At 36.1% G+C, this 20478-nt stretch overlaps 1 pseudogene; it reads left to right on the forward strand.

Moving 5' to 3' along the window:
* The first annotated feature begins 1241 nt into the window (after window positions 1-1241).
* Window positions 1242-2312, forward strand: LOC101718317 (olfactory receptor 13C7-like; annotated as a pseudogene).
* Window positions 2313-20478: the final 18166 nt, after the last annotated feature.

The following is a 20478-nucleotide window of genomic DNA, read 5'->3' on the forward strand; positions in this document are numbered from 1 at the left end:
TTATGAGACTAGCAATCTTATAAATGCAGGATTTCTGGTGCTGGCTTTGTGTGTGTGTGTGTGTGTGTGTGTGTGTGTGTGTGTGTGTGTGATGCTGGTGATTGAATCCAGAACCTTTGCCCTAAGCTATATTCCCCAGGACTTTTGAATTTTTTAAAAAAATTTTGAGTCAGGGCCTCCCCAACTCATTGACTAGCCCAGGCTGGCCTAGAATTTGAGATCCTACTTCCTTAGTCTTCCAGAGAGCTAGATTACAAGCATGTGCCAGCACTCCTAGCTGGCATTTTAATATAGAAATGCTCCATATTCCAGTGTAATGGAGATAAAAATAATTATAGCAAATTGCTACACTTAAGAATTTTAAGTGACATACCCCTCATTATCATGGGTTTTCTGAATATCCATTGAGGAAGACCAACAGAGGAGCTGTTGGAGCACAGGCAGCTGACTTCTGTACAAGAAGAATGTAATATGCATTTTCTCACATGTCAAGGTAAAAGAGAAAATACTCTTTCATTGAAATTTTGTAATTTGTACATTTATTTGTGGTTTGATTTTAGATTGAGACTTGGGAATTAAAGTTTTTCTGAGGCCAGTTTATCATTCATTATATGTATTTGGCAGGACAATAGAGTGACCTAGAAACAATTTGTACTAAAAAAGACAAAGAAAACTAATTTTACATAAAATGTTTTTCTTTTGTTTACAAATACTTTTACTGATGCTCTAGTTAATATTCTTAGAATAGTTTAGATATTCATATTTCACCCAAATTAAAAATAACCAAAAGTCCCTTTTCTAAAAATGTAACTTTTATGTTTGTTCTTTTACCCAAAAAACTCATTCTAAACTAAGATTAAATTGCCATTGAAGCAGGACTTACATACACCACTTTGTTTTAGTAACTGAAAAACAGTGATTTTTGTAAAGGGTAGCACATTCATTGTGTAAAAAAATTAGGTTATATGTGATGATTAAAATTGTTGGACAATATTATTTCATACACTTTAGATTTATTATGGTTTTTTGGTCAAAAATTTATGGCAACATTGCACTGAAATAATTTTAAATTCCCAATGCAAATTAGATAAATAATTATAACTCAGGTGCATGTATTCTTAGTCTATTCTCTGATAAAAGCATATATTTTAAAGCTAAAGCCTCATTCATGAGATCTGAAAGTCTAAATGATCTTAACTTAGAAGATAGTAACATATTCTTGTGCTGTTTATGTATCCAATTATAGGTCATAATTTCCCATAAAAAATCCATTAAGAATGCAAAAAATTCTTACAGTGCTGTAACAGAGATACATGCATTCCAGAGACGATAGAATTCCTGTTGGTGAAAGAAAATAATAGCATGAGAAAGTCTAATTAGGCTTCTGTTACAGAATTTGTCCTACTGGACCTTTCTGGCTACCCTGAGTTTGAGGCCATTTACTTTGTGCTGTTCCTGTGTATGTATCTGGTGATCCTGCTGGGAAATGGAGTTATCATCATTGTAAGTGTCTATGACTCCCACTTGCACACCCCTATGTACTTTTTTCTCAGTAGCTTATCATTCTTGGATATCTGCTAGACTAGTTCTTCTATTCTCCTATTCCTCAGTAGCTTCTTAACTTCAAAGAAAACCATTTCTTTCTCTGGATGTGGAGTGCCAATGTTTCTTTCATTTGCTATGGGAGTCACAGGGTGTGTCCTTCTGAGTATGATGGCATTTGACCACTATGTGGCCATCTGTAACCCTTTGAGATACCCCATCACCATGAGCAAGGCTTCCTATGTTCCCATGGCTGCTGGGTCCTGGATTGCAGGAGGTGTCAATTCTGTGTTGCAGACTTCTCTTGCAATGCAGCTTCTTTTCTGTGGGCATAATGTTATTATTTTACTTGTGAAATCTTGGCTGTCTTAAAATTGGCTTGTGCTAATATTTCCATAAATATTATTAGCATGGCTAATGCTAATATGATTTATCTTGTGGTCCCAGTACTTTTCATTTTTGTTTCATATGTTTTCATTCTCTCCACCATCCTGAGGATTCTTCTGTAGAGGAAAGATGAAAAGCCTTTTCTACCTGCTCTGCCCTGGTTATCATATTCTAAGGGACCATCATCTTCATGTATGCAGAACTCAAGGCTAAAGACTCTTCTGGTGCTGACAAAGAAACAACTCACAGACAAAATTGTCTCTCTCTTCTATGGTGTGGTGACACCTATGTTCAATTTGCTCATCTACAGTTTGAGGAACAAAGATGTGAAAGCAGCTGTGAAAAATATACTGTGCTGGAAATGCATTTTGGAGGAAATGTGAATGCTACTATATTAAAAAAATATTTTACTTTATTTAGATGCAGGACTAATTCTCACTTGGTGCGTCCAAAATAAATATAAGAGCTGATAATAGCCACTTGACATTCTTGGCATTCTTAATTTTCTTTTTCTGATATTTAAATGAAAGAGAAATGTAGGGCTAATCTTCTCCCTTCATGACAGATTAAGGAGAGGAGGAAAAGAAATTTATTGTTAAAAATTCTGATTCAAACTACCCTCTTCCTCATGGATAGCAAAGTTTTATTTAAGCCTAGAGTGTTAAGTTCTATAATCTCATGTAAAAGGAAGTACCATTTTTCCTGCATCCTCTTATCTCCTATGTGCATAAATTTTCTAGTCACACTGCTTTTAAGAAGATCAAGTAGAAAGAGTCTTATTAAGGATCCAAGTGCTATGTAAACTCAACATTAGGTAATTCTTGTCATTTTTTATTGCCCATGTTTGAAGTAATGTTTACATTCCTTGTGTAGAGTTGGTACCAGTATATAACACAAGTTAATTCCTTTCTTTAAATTCTCCTTCCTTCCCCATCCTCTCTCCTCCCTCCATTTCTTGAGCCCTTTCCCATTTGAGAAAGATCTATTTCTCTGCTTGCTATTCTCTATCCTTGACTTTGCTCTTTATTTATAATTTCAGTTTCTCATATAGGAGAAACTATATGATATTTAAGCTTGTGTGTCTGATTTATTTCACATAACATTATGGTCTCAAGGTACATCCCTTTTCAGACAAATGACTCAAGTTTGTCTTTATGATAGAGTCCATTGTGTGTAAACACCACATTTTCTTTATCATTCATCTGTTGATGGACATGTAGGCTAATTTCAAGTTTTAGCTATTACGAATTGTGCTGCTATAAACACTAGTATGCATGTATCATTGTAATATGATTTCTTTGACTCTGTTAGAAAGATACGTAGAAGCATAGCTGGTTCAAATGAAATTTTTATTTTTAGTTTTTTGAGAAATCTTCTTACTGATTTCCACGGTGGTTGTACTAGTTTACATTCTTACCAACAATGTAGAAGGGCTCTTTTATCCTGCAGTCTTGCTAGCATTTGTTATTATTTTATCTCTTGATAATGGCCATTCTTTCTTGGGCATCTTGGTGTTTTAATTTGCATTTCTCTAATGGCCAGTGATGTTGAACATTTTTAAATATATTTATTGACCATTTGTACTTCTTCTGTGAAGTTTCTATTCATTTCAGTTGCCCATTTTTTTGACTGAGTTTTTAATTTGGGATTATAACTTTTTTGAATTCTTTATTATTCTAGATATTAGGCATTTTCTTTCTTTTTTTTTTTGAGACAAGGTCTCCTATCTAGTTCAGGCTGGCCTTGAACTCACCGTGTGGCCTCCCTTGCTTTGAACTCACAGCAATCTTCCTGCCTTAGCCTCCCAAGTGCTGGGATTATAGGCTGGCACCACCACATGTGGCTTAGATATAAGGCTTCTGTCAGAAGTACAGCTGGTAAAATATTTTTATCATTCTGTAGGCTGTCTTTTCACTCTGTTGGTTGTTTCTTTTATTGTGCAAAAGTTTTTAAATTTAATATGATTCCATTTGTTCATTTTTGGTACTATTTCCTGTGCAACCCAGGTTCTGTTCAAAAAGTCCTCTGTGCCTGTGATTTCAAGAGTTGCTTTATTTTATTTTCCAGAAGGCTAAGTATTTCTGTTTTAACATTTAGTCCTTTGATCCAATTTGATTTTAATTTAGTACATGGTGAGAGATATGGGACTAGATTCAATCTTCTGCATGCTTATAGTTAGTTTTCCCAGAACCATTTGTTAGTCTAACTTTCCTCCACTGTACATTTTTGTCCCCTTTTCAGTGATGAATGTGGTTTGAATGGTTTCTGCATTCTCCTTTCTGTTGCATTGATTCTTATGTCTGTTTTTGTGTCAGTATCATGCTGTTTTTAATCCCTGTAGCTTTGTAATATAATTTCAAGTTCAAAATTATAATGCCTCTGGCTTTGCTCTTGTTACCAAGGATTGTTTTTGCTATTCTTGGATGTCTTTTGGTTCCATAGGAATTTTAGGATTGTTTTCTCCAGTTTTGTGAAGAATGCTGTTGGTACTTTATTTTGATTGGGATTACATTAAATCTGTGTAAGAATTTTAGAAGTATGGTCATTTTGACTATATTGACTCTGCCTATCCATGGCATGTCCTTTCATTTTCTGTTGCCTTCTTCAATTTCCTTTTTCAGCATACTGCTGTTTTCATTATACAGGTCTTTCACTTTCTTAGTTAGGTTATTTTCTAAGAATTTAATTTTTCTTGGTTTTATTGTAAATACTATTTTTTCCCTAATTTCTTTTTCAGTGGGTTCATTATTAGTGTACAGGAACACTATTGTTTTTTTATTGGTACATTTTAGGTATACACTATAATGACATTCATCATTGGAAATTTCTACCTTTACATAATATATTTAGGTTCTTAATTTTTCCCCATTCCCCTGCCCTCCCTTCAATCCCTCCACCTTGCCTTATTTACAAGGCCTTTGTTTCCATTTTTTCCTTTTCTCATATTAATTCCATTCCTTTCTTTCCTTCTCCTACCCCTCCCATTTCCCCTTCCCCTTTGCTTCCTTTCTTCCTATTTCAAATTATCTATTATACATTTTGATCCTTATTTACACTTTCAGTTTCTCATACCACAGAAACTATTCAGTATTTACACGTCCTATTTATTTCACTTAAGAGCATGGCCTCAAGGTGCATCCATTTAGCTATAAATGTCTCTAATTTCTCATTTTTATGGCTCAGGAGTACTCCATTTTATAAAAAAAACCAAACAAACCACATTTTCTTTATCATTTTTACAGCTGAGGAGTACTCCATTTTATATAAAAAAACCCACATTTTCTTTATCCAGTCTCAGGTTGATGGGCAATTGGGCTGTTTCCAAGTTATAGCTGTTACAAACTGTGCTGCTATGAACATGGGTGCTTATATATTGCTGTGGTGTGATTCTTTTCATTCTTTTGGGAATATACGCAACAGGGGAATAGCTGGCTCAAATGGGACCTCCAAACCTAGTTCTTTGAGGTATCTCCATGTTGATTTCCACAGTGATTACACCAGTCTATACTCCCACCAACAGTGGAGAAGGAGGAAACTTACTGATTTTTATGTGTTGATTTGTATCCTGCTATATTACTGAAATTGGTTAATTTTAAGAGTCTTTTGGTGGACTTTTTTGGATCTTCTATGTGGAAGATTATGTCAAGTGCAAATAATGACAATTTGACTTCTTCTGTTCCTACATACTACTTTTATTTCTTTTTCTTGCCAATTTCTTTTGCTAATGTTTCAAATACTATGTTGAACAGGAGTGGTGATGGTTGGCATTCTTATCTTTTTCCTGATTTTGGAGAAAAAGCTTTCTGTTTCCCCCCATTTAATCAATGTTGGCAGTAGATTTGTCATAAATAGCTTTTATCAGATTAAGTTTCTTCTGTGTTTCTTCAGCGTCTTTTTCATGAAAGGTTGTTGGATTTTGTCAAAGGCTTTTTCTCTGTCTATTGAGATGATCATGTGATTTTGTCCTTGCTTCTGTTTATGTGATGTATTATCTGTGTATGTATTTATTAAGGGCTATCTCCCAGGTGTTGATGGTCTCTCTAGAGGGAGACCTGGAACCCCAGAAAGCACCGACTTTTAAAGAAAGAAAAGGAGACAGCCTGGGGGACAAACAGCAGTTTAATTCCTCTGGCACTATTCGACAATCACGAAGGAAAGAAGCAAGGCTTTTATACATGTAGGAAAGTAGCTTAGTTATTCTGGCTATCATCTTTCTGATTTTAACCTCTGGTGACAAATGACTTTAAGTGACTCATAAAAGCTACAGGTGAATTCACAAGTCCCCTGTTTCCGTTCACCAATCCCATACATCAAAGAGCACACCACAGCCCTCTTCTTATCAGATAGTATCAAGAGAGCAGGATGATTTTAGCCAAAAATCAAGCCCACTGGCCCACCATAAACATCACAGATGTGCATAGTGAGTCGTATCTCTCTTACCACCAGTAGAGTCATTGGGTCGTGGTCCTCTGATCCTGGAAAATGGTACATAAGAAAACTAGGAAAACCTGTTTTTCTCCTCTGAGACTTTTACAAGGTCTCTTAAAGTTTTCTGGCATTCTTTTAACAAACAGACTTGTGGTATTTCCCAGAAACTTAATTGTCTTAGTTAACAAACTTCTTGTGATCTATTCTTACAACTAGATAGCTGAATTCTACCATTTCCCACACCAGGTTTAGCCCCAGATGGCTCCATAAGACAGATGAGAATATTTAGCCTCATATATACTGGAAAACTCTGCAGTAGGTTCCAGTATCCTGTCCATGTACCATGCAAGGCTCAAGAAAGACTCAAAGACAGCTCCCAAGTCAAAAAGTCTTCCAGAACCTGCACAGAGCTGAGCTGCATGGGCCACAATTAGCACCCCACCCACCACTGCAGGTCTCCAAGGAACAGAGCCATGTGGGAGCCTGCAGCACCACCCCAGCCCTACCCCTCCGGCCTCTGAATTGGACCAGTACCTGGATCCACACCGCAGAAGCACAGTGGGTCATAAAGACCATTGTCCTGAGCTCCAGAAGATAGAGCAGAAGTGAACAACAGAAAGAGGTTCCGGCTCAGGCTCCTTGATGAAAATTGAAGCCCACTGGAAAAATGAAGAGAATTTCTGCAACAAAGGCACACCAGACCACTGTAGTTGGTAATTTTGAGGAATCATCACCTCCCATAAGAATCTGGTCTATCTTCAGAGAAAGGGCAGCTGGAACATGCAGTAGAACCTTGCAGAGTTCAACCCTGCAGAAGGTCAGGGAGCTCAACTTGGGCCTTGGAGCCAGAAATCAGCCTGAATCTCAGGGACTGCTGCTGGCTTGCTGAGACTAATTGACTTAGATCTTCACACTGCTGCCCACATTGTCTATTGTGACAGCAGAGACATACCCTAAGGAGGTTCTTCATTTTCATTTTTATTTCCAAATCATTTTTTTCTCTTATTTTCATTTTCCTAAATTTTAGTTATTTTCACATTTTTCTTTTTTCTTCTTCTTTTCTCTCTCTCTCTCTCATTCTCTCACTCTCTCATGCTCTCTCTCTCCCACCTAGTTCTTCATCTCCCTTTTTGTTCCTGTCTCTGCCCTAATTTGGATTTCTTCTTTCTTTTTCTTTTCTTCTCTATTTTCCTTCTCGCAGTTGTCACTAGTTTTAAAGGAAAGTGAATACAGTTTCTAGCTTTCCTATTGCTGTTAGTTTGTTCTGTTCCTGTCTTTCTTCTTTCATTTTGTCTCTTCCTTTTGTCTTCAACAGTTTGCTAGAGTTTGCATGATCTTCCTATGTCCTCTGGCCTCACTTCTGATGTTTCCCTATCCTTCTACTTATCTATCCCTCCTTCCTCAACTCCTTCTAAGACCCATCTCAAAGGGCAAAGTTGCTATATAGAAGAGTTTATTCACTATAAACATGTTTTGGGCTGGTTCTCAATTTTGATTTAATTCACATGGTTAAAGGTGATAGATTAATAACTACCACAAATTGTCATTTTCTAAGATCTTCTTGATGCTATTGTTGTTACTGATTCCATCACCTGGGCTAAGGTGTTGTTAGTGATCTAATCAGTTGTCCTTCCTGGTATACTGAAAATGAGATTGCCATTAGAGACTCAAAACCTAAAGACCAGCTATATCTGGAAGACACTTCTGAGAAGCAATCATTCCATAAAGGTTCTAAATACCAGCAACAAAGATACTTACAATAAGCACCATTGAAGTATCAACCCAGAAATTAAACCAAAAACAGTACCAACAACAAAAATAGGAATGAGAAGACACTTAAGCAAGGCACGTATCCAGAGTTCCAGCTCACCAAAGGCAAATTCTGGGGGAATGAGGTGGAAAAGTCTGATAATCAACCACCTGGACACCCGGGACTGATAGCCCAGGAGGGAACAAAACAGATGAATGAGGCTATAGAAAAATTCAAAACAGAAATAATTTCCCAGATAACTACAGAGATGGTGAGCAGAATAAATGACATGATTGGAGACTCTAGAACAGAAACAGATAAAAAAAATAGATGAGTTCAGGACCATGATGGAAGCCATGAATGCCCTGCATAGGAAAGGAATGGAAACCATGAATGCCCAATGAAGGAAAGAAATAGAATCCATGAAATGGAATTCATGAAATGGATTCAAACATATATCCAGGAGATTAAAAACTCTATTGAAAATATTCACAGCAGACTGAGCCAATCTGAAAACAGAATGTCAGATATAGAAGACAGGATGGTGGTCAGTGACCATGAAAAGAGAGATCTCTTAAAAATAGTAAGGGACCATGAGAAATCAATCCAACAGCTCCTAGATGACACAAAGAAGAATAATATAAAACTTATAGGAGTCCAGGAAAAAGTAGGAGAAATTACAAATGACATTAAAAAACTGTTCACAGAATTAATGACAGAAAACTTCCCAAACACAGCAAAAGAAATTGACATACAGATAAGTGAGGCATATCAGACTCCAACTAGCCATGATTAAAAAAAAATTATGCCTAGCCATATAATAATCAATATCCCAGAAACTCAACAGAAGAACAAGATATTACAAGCAGTTAGCAAAAAGAAAAAAATCACATACAAAGAAAAGCCCATCAAGATCACACCAGACTTTTCAACACAAGCCCTCAAGTCAAGAAGAGCCTGGAGTGAGATATATCAAGCCTTAAAAGAAAACAACCTCCAACTTAGACTGATGTATCCTGCAAAGCTATCTTTCAAAATTGATGGGAAAATTAGATACTTTCATGACAAACAACACCTGAGAAATTTCATGAACACCAAACTAGCACTCTAAAAAATTCTAAACAATATCCTAGAAAAAGACAATGAAGGTTACAACTCCATGAGGCCCAACGAGCATTGGGCAAGGCAAGAAATTAAAGGAAGAGGGGGGAAAATAAAAGAACCAACAACAGGAAAATAACATGACAAGGATAAGTCAATATGTATCAGTTATAACTATCAATGCTAATGGCCTCAATTCACCAATCAAAAGAAATAGACTAGCAGAATATGTTATGAAGCAAAATCCAACAATATGCTGTATACAAGAAATGCACCTAGTTCAAAAAGAAATTCATAGACTGAAAATAAAAGGAAGGAAAACAGTTCTCCATGTGACAGGAACCTGAAAAAACACAGGGGTAGCTCTCTTATTTGCAGACAAAGTAGATTTCAAACCAAAACTAATTAAGAGAGACGAAGGTCACTACATCCTTGTAAAGGGAACAATCCAAGAGGAAGAGATGACAATCATAAATATATATGCACCAAATACTAATACCCCCAACTATACAAAACAAACATTAATGGACATGAAAAAGCAAATAAGCACTAATACAATTGTAGTGGGGAACCTCAATACCCCACTGTCACAAATAGACAGATCATCTAGACAAAAAAATCAATGGCAAAATACTAGAACTGAACCAAGCTTTTGAACAAATGGACTTAATAGATGTCTACAGCGTTCCATCCCACAAAATCAGAATATATATTTTTTTCAGCTGCACATGGGTCATTCTCCAAAATAGACCACATGCTAGCTCATAGAACATGTTTAAGTAAATGCAAAGGATTGAAATTATCCCATGTATATTATCAGACCATAGTGAAATAAAACTGGAAATCAATAGCATAAGAATCTGCCAGAACTCCACAAATACATGCAAATTGAATAACACTGTCCTGAACAACCAATGAGTTGAGGAAATTAGAGAAGAAATTAGACAGTTTCTACAATTAAATGATAATACCAATATAATATTCAGGAATCTATGGGACACAATGAAAGCAGTTCTGTGAGGGAAATTCATAGCAGTCAATGCCCATACTAGGAAAACAGAGTGAGCTCAAATAAACAACCTAATGCTGAGCATTAAGCTCCTAGAAAAAGAAGAGCAAGACAAACCCAAAGCACATACAAGTGATGAAATTATAAAGATCAGAGCAGAAAACAATGCATTGGAGACTAAGAGAACTATACAAAAAAATCAATGAATCAAAGAGTTGGTTTTTCCAAAGAATAAATACATTGATAAACCCTTAGCCAACCTTATCAAAAAAAGGAAAGAAAAGGCTCAAGTCCCTGCAATTAGGAACAAAAAAGTGGAAGTCACAACAGATCCAGCAGAAATCCAGAGGATCATAAATACTTACTTTGAGAACCTGTACTCTAATAAAATGGAAAACACAGAAGAAATGGACAGATTTCTAGATACCTATGAATTATCAAAGTTCAATGAACAAATTATAAAAATTCTAAACACTCCAATTACAATGAGTGAAATTGAAAACATAAGTAAACATTTACCAACAAAGAAAAGCCCAGGACCTGATGGTTTCACTGCTGAATTCTATGAGACATTTAGAGAAGAACTACTGCCACTATTCTTGAAACTCTTCAATGAAATTGAAAGGGAATCAATACTTCCAAATTAATTCCTGGAAGCAAGTGTTACTTTGATTCCAAAAGCAGAGAAAGACCCAAACTAAAAAGAGTACTACAGGCCAATCTCCATAATGAACATATATGCAAAAATCCTCAATAAGATACTGGCAAACAGAATACAGAGGGTCATGAAGAAGATCATACACCCTGACCAAGTTGGATTTATCTCAGGAATGCAAGGATGGTTCAACATACATAAATCACTATATTAACAGAACCAAGGACAAAAGCCATATGATCCTCTCAATAGATGCAGAAAAAGTGTTCAATGAAGTCCAACACCGTTTCATGATGAAAACCCTACAGAAAATTGAAATAGATAGTCATTATCTCAACCTGATAAAAGCCATCTATGAAAAACCAACAGCCAATATCATACTAAATGGTCAAAAACTGAAATCCTTCACACTAAAATCAGGAACAAGACAAGAATGTCCACTATCACCACTCCTGTTCAATATACTTCTGGAAACATTAGCCAAGGCAATTAGACAAGAGAAAGAAATAAAAGGAATAAAGATAGGAAATGAAGAAGTCAAATTGTCATTATTTGCACATGACATGATACTCTATATAGAAGACCCCAAGGACCCCACCAAAAGTCTTCTAGACTTAATAACCAAATTCAGTAAAGTAGCTGGATACAAGGTCAGCACACAAAAATCGGTAGCCTTCTTGTACAAAAATAACAGACTCACTGAAAGAGAAATTAGGGAAACAATTCCTTTTACAATAGCATCCAAAAAATGAAATATCTATCAATCTAATGAAGGCAGCAATAGACTTCTACATTGAGAACTATAGCACTCAGAAAAAAGAGTTTGAAGAGGACATAGAAAAATAGGAAGAACCAATATAGTATGAAAATAGCTATTCTTCCAAAACTGCTATACAGATTCAATGTGATCCCAATTGAAATCCCAACAGTACTTTTCACAGAACTAGAGAAAACAATCCAAAATTCATTTGGAACCAGAAGAGACCAAGAAGAGTAAAAGCAATTCTAGGAAGCAGAGACATGGCAGGGGATAACACAATCCCCTTGGATTTGAAACTATAATACAAAGCCACTGTGATAAAAACAGCATGGTACTGGCAAAGAAACAGACCCAAGGATGAGTGGAATAGATTAGAAGATGCAGAAACAACTCCAGACATACTCAGCCACCTCATCTTTGACAAAGGAGCCAAACATCCTCACTGGAGGAAAAATAGCCTCTTTAATAAATGGTGTTGGAAAAACTGGATTTCAACTTGCCAAAGATTAAAACTGGACCCTATGTTTCACCATACACTAAACTAAAATTGAAGGGGATTAAAGATCTGAGTATTAAAACAGAAACACTAAACTTGCTGGAAGGTAAGTTAAGTAGAACTCTTAAAGATATTGGTGTAGGAAAAGACTTCATGAACAAATCTTCAGTAGCAGGGTAACTAGCACAAAGAATCAACAACTGGGATCTCATCTTGTTAAAAAGCTTCTGAACTGCAAGAATCCACCAACAGAGCTAAGAGACAACTTACAGTGTGGGAAAAATTTTTAGCAGCTGTACCTCAGACAAAGGACTACTATCTAGAATATATAAAGAACTCAAAAAATCAGACCCCCACAAATATAAATCCCAGTTCAAAAATGGGCATCTGAAATTAACAGACATTTCTCAGACAAAAAAGTAAAAGCAGCAAATAAACATATGAAAAAATGTTCAACACCACTGATCATTTGAGAGATGTAAATGAAAACAATGCTGAGATTCCACCTCACCCCAGAAAGAATGGTTGCTATCAGGAAATCAACCAATAACAAATACTGGTGGGTTTGTGGGGAAAAAAGGAACCCTTCTCCATTGTTGTTGGGAGTGCAGACTGGTGCAACCACTGTGGAAATCAGTATGCAGATACCTCAAAGAACAAGAATTAGAGGTCCCATTTGACCCAGCTACTCCTCTGCTGGGTATCTTCCCAAAATAATTAAAAGAATCATATCACAGTGATATATGTGCACCCATGTTTATAGTGGCACAGTTTGAAATAGCTAAAACTTGGAAACAGCCCAATTGCCCATCAACTAGAGACTGAATAAGAAGATTGGTTCTTTTATCAAATGGAGTACTACTCAGTCATAAAGAACAAGAAGGTAGAGACATTTATAGCTAAATTGATGCAGATTGAGGCCATACTCTTAAGTGAAATAAATAGGACACACATGTGTAAATATGGAGTAGTTTCTCTGGTGTGAAAAACTGAAAGTGTACATAGGGATCAAAATGTATAATTGGTAATGTGAAATAGGAAGAAAAGGTCTAAAGGAGTAGGGGAAGTGGGAGAGGTAGGTGAAAAGAAAGGAAGGGAAAAGAAAAAATGTGAGAAAAGGAAAAAATGGAAACAATGTCTTTGTAAATAAGGAAGGGAGGAGGGGTTGAAGGGAGGGCAGAGGAATGAGGACAAAAGAAGTACCAAGGTACATCATGTAAAGGTACAAGATCCCAATGATGAATGTAACTATTATATACCTAAAATGTACCAATAAACTTAATAAAAAAACAGAAAAAAAAGACTCGAAGACAGAATTAGAGAGAAAAGTGAGGAGCCAGGATGCCAATTAGCAACAGGCCCTGGTTAGTTCAAGCAATGGATATTTATTGGCAATCAAATGGGGTAAAGGTGAACTACGTGCTAAAGGGGAATGACGTGCAAGGAGGTGCAGTCATGCAGCTGTATGGATACTATCCAGGGAAGGATTGTAAAGGGAAAAAGACAAGGCATTCTCAAATTAGGAACAGAATAGACTAAATATAGGATTGTCATTAGAACCTTGTCCTTCTAGTCAAGAAGGTTTTACTTGTGGGAATGGAATTTGGGTGTGAGCTATTCCGACCTCAGCTACTGTGTTATCTTATATTGAGCCCCACAGCTTCAAAGGCCATCACTCTCATCTTGGCTGTGGCTATTAGCAGGTAGATGATGTAACTTATGTGCTACCACAGTGCTTATGAGGTACTTTCATAAGTCACATAAGTCATAAGCTTCCGTAAGTCATGAGCTTCAGTCAGAGTCGCTTTTTAAAATGAGTCCATTCGAGGGGTTTAACTCTTTACCTCCTGCATTGCTTATAGCATGTTTTGGGCATAATCAATATTGTGGTCCCCTGCACATATAAAAGTCACATGACTCATAAATAGTAGCCAGGATTTAATCTTATTTTCTGTCTATATTTCTTATATTAATTTCAAGTAGATTAAGTTAAATGCAGAAAGGTTTTTCAAGAGGACAAGAGGAAATGTGAGAAATTCTTAAAATGCTACAAAATTTATTTTATGTATTAATGATGTTGACATTTCCCCAAATAATTGCAATTTTTATTTTTGAATCAAAGTTTTTTCAGTGTATGCTAAAAACTGAAATTCCTCTGAAACAAAGAAACATTTGCTCCAAAGTCCAATACAAGTGTTTTCTAAAAACTCTCTTCCAGTTATTTTAAAATTTGTTCTTAAGAGTTGTGCAGAAGACACTGAATCACCCCGCTGCAGACAGGCAGCCACCTGATTCCACAATACAAAGACGCAGAGGACACCAGACCACCAGACCAAGGTACTGAGTCCCACTGTTCCCGGCCCAGAGTTAGGGGCTTCTGAGCCGTTATCCCACTGCTCCTGGTCCAGAGGAAGGGGCTTCCCAGTCACCATCCCTCCCGCTGCTCCCAGCCCAGAGGAAAGGGCTTTTGGGCCACCTTCTGTCCCGCTGCTCCTGGCCCAGGGGAAACGGCTCCTGAGCCACCATCCCACTGCTCCTGGTCCACAGGAAGGGGTTTCCCGGCCACCATCTGTCCCACAGGAGGAAGAGTGATATAATATATAATATATATTATAATTCACTGTCCACTCAAGGTCAAGATTTTATGCAGGGAAAGTATTTAGCATAATGTTCTCTATTGCTCCTGAACCAGAGAGAAATAGTGTGCCTTATATTTTCTTGTCAATTGATGATCAGAGAATAACATACACTGGTAGGCTTTTTGTCTTTTCCATACCAGGTGACCTCAATGTATTTTATGCAAACTTTTATATTCCTCGTTTTCTCCTATATTTAAAGATAAGCTCTTATTTTTCCAAAGGTGTTTGGACTTATAGGAGATGAACTAATATGTGAAGTCCATTTCTCTTATTTGAAATACTTGGACTTGTATTTTTACTGTTTTCAATTTTAATTAATTAACTGAAGAGTCAATTATTGCCTGCTAGTTTTGGCTAACTTGGCACTGGACTTTGTATAGTGAATAGTGAGCCATGGTTGTGACAGTGAGTATATTTTAGAAGCTATAAAATGCTTATAGCATAAAAATAAGCCATCATAATAGAGGTACAGATTAAAGCAGCATAGAGGAAGGAGTAACTAGCTCTAGGGAAACATTGGAAGGCTTTGCAGAGTATCTCACATTCTGTCTGTTCTGATATTGTTTAAGTTTCACCAGTCCTTCGAGAAGAAGGACTAATGTGTCCATACAGAGAAACCAGCATGTGCCATTATGCTGAGGTGTGAAAGAACATGGAATAATTGAACACATTACGTGCAAGGAGATAACATGGGCATGGAAACAAAGTGAAATATGTAGAAGTAAATATAGAATGGGACAGGACAAGATCCCTAGATAAAATTTTAAAAAATGTAAACAAAATAGGCTTAATTTCAAATATTTGTTGTCTTAATCCCATACACTTAGTTGTGCTCCTTAGATCACTTTTCCCTACATTTTTGTGAAATCAATCATTTAAAAAAATAAGATTAATCCTTAAATTCCTGAAATTTGGTTTCTTCATGTAATCTTTTCTTTTAAAATTTTGCCTCAAAATATGTCAGCTCATTTTACTCAGAACTCAGAGATCAGTTTCTCATCATTTCCTACAGCGCTATTATCTACTCAGGGATTATTTCATATGCCATAGCACTTCTGCATTCCTCAGGCTGGGACTGAACATGAGGATGGGTACTCCATAGAATAAGTCAATTAACTTTTCTGAAGTAGTGCCTTTGGATATTAGCTTCATTTACATGAAGAGGATTGTCCCATAAAACACAATCCCCTACATGCACTTAGCAGGTGAGAAAAGCCCTTTTCCTTCCTTCAGATGAACTGATTTTAGTATGCTGTAGGTGGAGGAAATAAAGAAAATAGAAAATCACTAGAGCAAATGAAAACATTACATCTCCCAATAGTACTTATTATATGCTTATCAGAAGAAATATCTATGGAAGCTAGCTTCATTAAAGATAACATTTTAGAAAAATGGTTAATGCTATTTCTTACACAAAGGGACATTTGTAAGATAAGCACATTTTGTGCCAGTTTGTTGAGCAAGCCTACTCCATGAGAGATAGTTGACATCTAAATACAAAGATTCTTACCATGATGAGGAATTTCAGAGATTTCTCAATGACCACACAGCAGTCATACACTGTCACTGCCAGGAGTGCAGACTTTGCAGACTCCATAGCACAGGAAAGGCAATTGTGTAATAAACCTGTGTGAAGGGAGAGTTTTTCTCACTGATAAAAAATTTATTACCATTGTGAAGACAAAAGTAGATGTAATTCAGTTATCTGGAATGGTGTGTGTGTGTGTGTGTGTGTGTGTTATTGCCAAGGAATAAATACATAGGCAGGAGGAAGCAGGCAAGCATAAGTTAGGATGGTCTATAATCGAGATGCTATTCCCTGGGAAGGTTACCAGTTTACTACTGAGCAAATGATAAGAAGGAGTTTTTGTCAACTTCTGGGTACTCAGAAACACCTCTCTGAGAATGAACTCAATCTTTGTGGACCAATTGGGTTTATTTCCCAATTTCACTCTTTCATACCCAGAATAATTCAGAAAAGAAAGCAACATGTGAAGTAAATGAGCAGTCACTTATTATATGAATTAAGAGGTAATTGAGGGCCGGGGATTTAGCTCACTTGTTCTGCCAACTGTCTCGCAAGCGCAAGGTCCCGAGTTCGATCCCTGTGTAACACCCCCCCCCCCCGCCAAAAATAGAGGTAATTGAAATAGGTCCTACAACTATGCTAGCACTAGCTAGAGCAATGGTAGTGGCAGAGATTAGTTTAGGGGATTCTTCTACTTCATAAAGCAATTAAGCTGTATTTATAGCTTATTAAATATTCAAATTTCTATATTTCACTTTTAGAGATGCTCAAGATCTGAGCCAGGGAAGAACTATTTGCACTTTAAACAATTATCTGTTATTATTGATGCAGTTAATCCAGACTTTCCACTTTGAAAATAAATATTTTGGATGTCTTACTATGTTCAACAAAGACTTGTTTACTTGATTTTATTCCATCCCAATCATTATACCACTGATTAAGGGTTTATAGTTTACAAATCTGTTCACATTGAATACTCATTTTGTCATCACTATAATTCCTGGAGGAAAATGAAATCTAGAGATAAAATTTATATCAAATCATAGTAACTGAGTGAGGTGCTACTCAAATCTTTTTTTTTCTGACTTCTAATCCTATCCATTTTGTTTACTCCACTTTATTATTGTCTAGATAGTATGTAACATGGTTAAGGGTTGGGAATCAGATATCCTATTAAATAATGTTCTCCAGGTAATTGCAAAGTACAACTAAGAAAGAAGGCCACTGATCTAGTGGTTCTCAAACCTCACTATTCCCAGGAATCACCTAGTGAATCTTTACAGAAGATTCTGATTCAGTAGGTCTGAATGGGTACTGATAACTCCATTTATTAGCAGGCTTCAGGTGATATTGCTTGTCTGGAGAACATACCTGAGTATGTTTCTATAGGAGACTGACTTCTCCAGTTTCTTAGTACCATTAGTGCTTCAGTGAAAGACGGTAATTAGTAGCCAATGTGAAAAACATTCTGATGATACTTGGATTTGAGACTACTGTTCAGTTTATTCCAGCCTTATGTGTTTTAGAATTTAGATATAGAAGCAACCACATTGCACATAGGAAAGTCTGTCTTCTATTTCTGTTCATGAATGTCCTTCTTTTTCCACTTGTTGAATTTACCAGCTCAAGAACCAGCCTTGTGGATCAAGGAATGAGAAACAAAACTTCATTTTCAAACATTTAATTTATAAATATTAGCAGGTGACCTTCCTGTTTACAGTGAATGAATCATAGAATATCATTTAAAAAACAGTTCTGCATCTTCATAGTATTCTGCCCGAGCTGCAAAATATATCCCTAGATAAATAATGATTCGATGATTGAGTTACAACTTAATATTTTCAAATAATCATTTTTGTTATGATGTAGGATTTGCCTGTACCAGACATTTGACAGCGGGTTACACTGCTCCCTAAAAGAGGGTTTGTAATCCAATTGGTTCTAGAAAGGACTTTCCTCTAACTCAAGTTTCCTTAAATTTTGCAGGCTTAAAAATAAAGTGTAAAGTGTGGATGGGCTCCTATATATTACTATTTATGATTAGAATTTAATTGACTAAAGGAGCTCAGTCAACCTACTCTTAGTTGGCCAGCTGAACTCTGGTCAAGGCTTTGTATGAGTGAGCATCAATATTCTGGGATTTGAACTGAAGCTGTTTAGTGAAGACATTCTTGAGTCAAGCAAAATTTCTTTTTTTATTTCTCCAGAATGTTTGTTCCTATTTGGAACTGCTTTAACAGACAATTTTATCCTGATAATGAGGTTGTACATTTGGTACCTAATATCCTCAAGGTGACTGCTGCCAAAAACTTTTACCTAAAACATTCCTACAAGATCCACCCATCTCTTTTGATACTTGAAAAAAAGACGTTTTGGGCCAGGGATTTAGTTCAGTGGTTCTGCTGCCTGCCTTGCAAGCTCAAAGTCCTGAGTTCAATCCCCGGTACCAAAAAAAAAAAAAAAAAAGACATTTTATTGAATAGAGATTCTTATCTGTATGTCTTTTGCAAGGTTAGAATTACTCTTTTAAAATGCAATCGATGGATACCAAATGTTTGACTCTTCAAAACAGCACTATGTTGAATATATTTTTGCTAAAATCTTTTCCTGCATGTATATTTACTTCTCTAAGATTATATCTCATCATTAATTTGGGGAAACAGAATGAAAAATTTTAGACTATGGATTACAATAAATGATTTACCATAGTATTTGAGGTATTAGATACTTTTGCTATTATCGTTGCATGTCAATCTTTGAAGCAGTTCTGTATATTTATCATTTTTGATGAAGGGAAGTTATGAAATCACAGTACATTCATTTAGTGGATTATTTGTAGCCAGCAAACAGTATTACTGAGGAATATAAATCAATGTCAATATCAATATCAATATAAAAATACTTAATATAGTTAAGTAAAAGAAAAACAAAAACACTGTTCTGCGGTATTTGCAAAACCAAAAACCTAAGCCAAGAAAAGTTATGTAAAATAAAGGTTGGAAAGAAACACCTCCCCCCATTAACAATGGTATCTTTTCTGAAATTTCCAAATTTCAAATAAAATATGAAAACATATAAAGTAAACAAAAACATAATTTAAAAAAGCAGATGCCAACTTCAGTAAAACATGTCAAACCTCAATCTGAATGGCTAGGCAATTTCATCTGGAGGTTACACATTGAGGCAGAGTTGCAGTGCATGCCCATTGGGATGTTTTCCACATCCTAGGTTATGACATAGGGATGCTTATACTTAAAAAAGATTTTGTTCTTAGGAGAACTTTAATAGGCAAATTAGTTTTATAAAATCTATCACTTATGTTCTAACTTTAATGAAAGAGAGTGAAAAAATATGAAAACTGCCAAAAATGTAAAAAAAAAATTTCACTGGCTTGAATTGTTCTGATGTGATTGATTGGAGGCTGTGTTCAAGTAATGTTGAATATAGAATTTTGAGGACCCTTTGTGATTTGGAAAGAAGGAAAAGAAAAAATGGATAAAGACTTCTGTTCTCAAATTCTAGCTTTTTTAAAAATGTAAAATGGTTTTTAAGATATTAATGTTCTGTTGCATTGTTCCTGGGAAATTTTGTCCCATGGTAACAGAACTTAAAGAAATGTCCAGGAATCAATTTCTCATGATCAGAGGTGGTCAATGAACTTCACAAATAATTGGAGACACTCACAGTTAACTTATTTCCTCTCAGCACTGTGATTTTTTTTTTCACATTTTAAGACTTTTAATTAAGTCTGTGTTCTGTGGTTAACAAACTATGTTCAATATTTGGGTGAAGCAGTTCCAGGAAAAGGAGTCTACAGGAGTCTGCAGGAGTAATGAGTCTACAGGAGTCTACAGGAGTAGTGACCAGATGGCTGAAGTACGGAAAACATCCAGAGTATGCACATATCTGCTATCATCTCCTGTTAATACAAATTACAGTAGGTAGTACTTTATGCATATTAATATGGGTCATATGTATAGCAGTTTAAGTGATTTCTTTGGACATGCCTATAATACGAAGAAAGATGAAATTACAAGTTAGCTAGTAAAGTTACTATTAACAAAATAAAGCTGGGGCTAGGGATTTAGCCCAGTGGTTCCAGTGCCTGGCTCACAAGCACAAGGGCCCAGAGTTTGATCCCCTGTAGCAAAAAACCAAAACCAAAACAAAACAAAAAAACCCT

The sequence above is a fragment of the Heterocephalus glaber genome, unplaced genomic scaffold (genome assembly GCF_053883595.1).
Source record: "Heterocephalus glaber isolate CG9 unplaced genomic scaffold, H.glaber_assembly_v1.0 deba00001481, whole genome shotgun sequence".
Classification (NCBI taxonomy): domain Eukaryota; kingdom Metazoa; phylum Chordata; class Mammalia; order Rodentia; family Bathyergidae; genus Heterocephalus; species Heterocephalus glaber.